Source organism: Apium graveolens, chromosome 4 (genome assembly GCF_009905375.1).
Source record: "Apium graveolens cultivar Ventura chromosome 4, ASM990537v1, whole genome shotgun sequence".
Classification (NCBI taxonomy): Eukaryota; Viridiplantae; Streptophyta; class Magnoliopsida; order Apiales; family Apiaceae; genus Apium; species Apium graveolens.
The window spans coordinates 57,294,799-57,300,056 of record NC_133650.1 but is presented as its reverse complement, the minus strand read 5'-3'; the positions used below and the strand labels follow the sequence as shown (position 1 = coordinate 57,300,056).

Sequence of the window (5,258 nt, the reverse complement as noted above, 5' to 3'; positions counted from 1 at the left end):
GTTGTTGCATCCAACTCCAGAATACTTGCTACTTTTCCCTGAGTCAGTCTTTGGGAAGGATTCTGGTATTCATTTGCAGCCGTCAGTTCAATTAATTCATAAGCTTCATCGTAGCTCTTAGCTCACAAGGTTCCTCCTAATGCTGCATCAAGCATGGGTCTAGAAGTAGCACCCAATACGTTGTAGAAATAGATAATAATCATCCAATCAGGCATGCCATGGTGTGGGCACTTCCTTAGCATCTCCTTATATCGATCCCAAGCCTCACACAGAGATTCTCCAGTTTGTTGAGCAAACTGAGTAAGAGCATTCTTGATTGCAGCAGTCTTCTCCATAGGGAAGAATTTAGTGAGAAACTTTTGAGCAAGATCTTCCCAAGTGGTGATAGACCCTACTGGTAGAGAATGTAACCAGCACTTAGCTTTGTGCCTCAGAGAGAATGGGAAGAGTCACAGCTTGATAGCATCTTCAGTCACATCATTGAACTTGAACGTGTCGCAGATCTCGATGAAATCCCTGATGTGCATGTTGGGGTCTTTAGTAAGAAAACCCCCAAACTGAACTGAGTTATGTATCATCTGAATCATGCTTGACTTGATCTCAAAAGTCTTAGCCCTGATGGCTGGCCTGATGATGCTTGACTGAATGTCATTAATCTTAGGTTGAGAATAGCCCATCAAAGCCCTAGGGTTTTCTACTTGATCACCCATCTCTACTAAAGCTGGTTCCTCGACTTCCTCTTCTTCTTCTACCTTCTTTTCTTTCTCAAAAACTTCCCTTCGAACCACCACAAGTTCTTCCTCGACTTTATCCAGAGTTCTTTTACGAGTACGCGAACGCGTATGCATACACCCTCGCTAGAGTACCTGAAATAAGACAAGGAAACAAATAAGTAACAATGTCCAAGTCAATGAACTTTAACGACCATTGATGGAAAGCACATAAACTATAAATTAACACTGCAGTCCCCAGCAGCGGCACCAAAAACTTGTTAGTCGCTAAACACGCGTTAATAATACACGCAAGTATACGAGTTCGTAAGTAGTATAAAATCTTTTTCTAGTTCATTCCCACAGAGACTGGCTTGGTTAACTAATTAATGCACGCACTTAAGCAACAATGTATGGTTATTATTCAATGCTAAGACGATAACAACTTGAGGTTGTTTATAACTAAGAATTAAACTAACGATTATAACTAAGAGAATAAAGATTGATTGAATTAATATATATGAAAAACATGGGATTCTAACTTCATTAAATACTTCATTCAATAGCCTTATTGTTCTCAACCTTAGCATGTAATGGTGATAACACTTATCAGATAACACGAAACTGATAAACACCAACTTTCGTTGCACGAGTACCATACTACCAGACATCCACAAAAAAGATAGAAGCTGAATAGACACCAATTATATTGACACCCTATATGTCTATATAATTTGACAATATAACGATTTAAGCACAAGTTATCTATCTTGATTACATAGGGCAAGTAAGATGCTTAAAATTACCTACGAATCATGCATAACGAATACATGAACCTATGCTAGCATGGCAAGTTCTAAATCCTTAAGTTCACTTTCGCTTCATTAAGAATTAACACACTATCTTATAAGTTCGCGATGCTCATAAGATGAATACGCACAACCAATACTAGGTTATCATACAATCACCACTTACTAAGGCATCGAAACAAATTAACTAAAGAAATCCATAAATAAATCCGTTAGAACCCCACGATAATGATTAGCCCATAATCGGACTCATCATCAACGTGGGTTCCGATAAAATCATGGTATAACAAACATAGTCTTTATAACGAATAAATAAAACCAAGTACAAAACAAGATTAAGGTTCACAAATAAGAAAACTAGCATCCAAGTTACAACTTAAAACAAAGATTCATAAGTAAAAACAAGATCTTCTTCGTCTTCGTTGAATCGTGCTAATACGGTCTTCTTATGGCTCTCCATGATATGTCTCTAGCTTGATATCTTATTAAAACGATCTAGAGTTGTTTGTATAGCTGCCCTAATCAGCAGAGAAGTCTTCCAATTCGAATTAGAATAGAATCAGAATTCTACATCCCGACCTGGCACGACCGCGTGCTTGATCAGCGCGGGCGCGCTGGCTTTCTGAACTTTCGGCACGGCCGCGCGCTTGATCAGCGCGGGCGCGCTGGGCTTCTGCCAGAAATCGACTTCTTCATTTTTCTTGTAGATTTGAGCCGGCTTTCCACGAGCTTTTCTTCCAACACCACCTTGACACCAAATTAACAACAAAATAATGTTAATTCACCTGATTACTTAGATAATGCCTGAAATGCAAAAACACTCGAAAACACGTTAAAACACTTAACAACTTGAGTACAAACGCATCAATTTAAAGCTTTACGGAGCTTAATAAAGTGTCATAAATGACACTCAACAATGATCCCTGAATCTAGCCATTTGAGAATTTCCTTATTCACAACCTCTTTCATTATCGGATTTATCCTTCTTTGTTACTCAACAGTCGGCTTACTTCCTTCCTCTAGCAAAATATTATGCATGCAATAAGAAGGGCTGATTTCCTTGATATCTTCTATAGTCCATCCAATTGCCTATTTGAACTCTCTCGAAATTCTCAAGAACTTTTCCTCATCACTACCTGAAAGGTCAGATGTAATAATAACAGGAAAAGTAGATGCATCACCTAAAAAGGCATACCTCAAGTGTTCAGGCAATGGTTTAAGCTCGAGTGTAGGAGCTTCCTCAATAGATGGCTTGAGACACCCCTCAGCATTTTTGAGTTCTGACATTTCAAGAGATTCAAAAAGCATATCCAGCCTTCGCTTCTAAGGAGAAGCATTCAAATATTGCAACTGCTCATCACCTTCACTATCTGAATTCCCAAACAAGGCCTTCTATAAGGCATCAGACCTTAGCATTTGATCAAATTCTGAAGTAACCACAGAATCGACCAATTCCACTTTTAAGCACTCCTCATTATCAGTAGGAATTTCATGGCATTGAAAACATTAAAATTTACATCCTAATCCAGAGCTCACCCTTCTGAACATTTATCAAGGTTCGGCCAGTAACCAAGAATGGTCTTCCCAAGATTATGGGAATCTTTTTATCCTCCTCGAAATTAAGAATTACAAAGTCAGCAGGAAAGATGAGTTTGTCCATCTTGACCAAGACATCCTCCACAATGCCTCGTGGATATGTAATAGAACGATCGGCCAACTGCAAGGACATATAAGTAGGCTTTGGATCAAGTAAATCCAACTTCTTGAAGATAGGCAAAGGCATCAGATTGATGCTAGCTCCCAAATTACATAAACACTTGTCGAACGACAAGTTTCCGATGGTACAAGGAATAGTGAAGCTCCCAGGATCTTTAAGCTTCGGAGGCAACTTCTGTTGCAGCACAGCACTGCATTCCTCCGTAAGAGCAACGGTCTCTAAGTCATTGAGCTTCACTTTCCGAGAGATAATATCTTTCATAAACTTCGCATAGCTAGGCATCTGTTCAAGAGCTTCAGTAAAGGGTATGTTGATATGAAGTTTCTTGAACACCTCCAGAAACTTAGCAAACTGCTTATCCAACTTTTGCTTCTGCAGCCTCTTAGGAAAAGGAGGTGGAGGATAGACCTGTTTCTCCCATGTATTACCCTCAGGAGGAGTGTGTTCCACAGTTTTCTTCCTTGGTTCCACTTCTGCTTCCTTCTGCACATCTTCTTCAGCCACAACTTCAGCTTCTGGAACTTGAGATTTTTCGGGATATGCAACCTTCCCAGACCTCAATGTAATTGCCTTAACCTGTTCTTTTGCTTCCTTCTTTCCTGGAACTTCTGTGTCACTAAGGAGTGTACCAGGTTGTCGATTCAGCAAGGCATTGGCAATCTGTCCAATTTGATTCTCCAAGGTCTTAATAGAAACCGCTTGGCTCTTGCACATGAGCCTCAACTCCTCCAATTCATATTTTTTATTAGATTGTTGGAGTTGGATTTGTTGTCTTGGTGCATATTGCGGTTGTTGAAAACCAGGAGGGTTGAATTGCTTTGCTGCATACTGTTGATAAGGCTGTTGCACCGTATTCTGAGTGTTGCTCCAGCTGAAGTTAGGATGATTGCGGTTGTTGGGATGATAGGTGGCTGGAACTGGTTACCGAGACCTCTGAAAGTTGCTCACGAACTGAGTTGATTCACTAGAAATAGCACACTGCTCCGTATCATGCGCACCAGCACAAAGCTCACAAACACTAGTGATCTGATTAAGTCCATAATTAGCCAAAAAATCCACCTTCATTGTCAAAACCTTAAGTTGAGCAGCTATAGCAGTAGCTGCATCTACCTCTAGAATTCCTGCTACCCTGCCTTGAGGTAGTCTCTGAGAAGGGTTCTGGTATTCATTAGCAGCCATCAGTTCAATCAAATCATAAGATTCATCATAGCTCTTAGCCCATAAGGCTCCACCTGATGCTGCATCAAGCATGGTCTAGACTGTACTCCCAAGCCATTATAAAAATAGTTGATAATCATCCAGTCAGGCATCCCATGACGAGGACACTTTATAAGCATCTCCTTATAATGATCCCAAGATTCACATAAAGACTCTCCTGATTGCTGCATAAATTGAGTAAGAGCGTTTCTGATTGCAGCTGTCTTTGCCATAGGGAAGAATTTAGTAAGAAACTTTTGAGCAGGATCTTCCCATTTGGTAATATATCCTGATGGTAAAGAATGCAACCAACACTTAACTTTATCCCTCAGAGAGAATGGGAAAAGCCTTAGCTTTATAGCATCTTCAGACATATTGTTGAATTTGAAAGTATCGGAGATCTCGATGAAATCTCTAATATGCATGTTGGGATCTTCCGTTGGAGAACCCCCAAACTGAACTGAGTTCTGCACTATCTGAATCTTGCTAGCCTTGATTTCAAAAGTGTTAGCCACGATGGCAGGTTTGATAATGACGATGGAAGGTCTGATAATGCTAGACTGAATATCATTGATCTTCGGTTGAGAGTAATCCATCAAAGCCTTCAGACTCGCTTCTTGTTCTCCCATTGCAACAAGAGCTTCTTCTTCAACTTTCTCCTCAATAAAAACTTCTTCAACTACTTCCTCCGCTTTATCCAGTGTTCTCTTTCGAGATCGAGAACGCGTTAGCATACATGCTCTCCAGAGTACCTGAAAAATCAACAAGCAAACAAGTAAGTAAAATATCCAAGTCAGTGAACTTTAACGACCACCGATGTCAAAC

General features: G+C 40.1%; 2 non-coding genes across 2 annotated transcripts; both read left to right on the top strand.

The window, feature by feature from the left end:
- The first annotated feature begins 213 nt into the window (after nucleotides 1–213).
- Nucleotides 214–320, top strand: LOC141722952 (small nucleolar RNA R71). The gene has a single exon (XR_012575950.1). It is a non-coding gene; the product is annotated as a small nucleolar RNA R71 (small nucleolar RNA).
- Nucleotides 321–4,544: 4,224 nt separating this feature from the next.
- On the top strand, nucleotides 4,545–4,651 carry LOC141722201 (small nucleolar RNA R71). The gene has a single exon (XR_012575224.1). It is a non-coding gene; the product is annotated as a small nucleolar RNA R71 (small nucleolar RNA).
- Nucleotides 4,652–5,258: the final 607 nt, after the last annotated feature.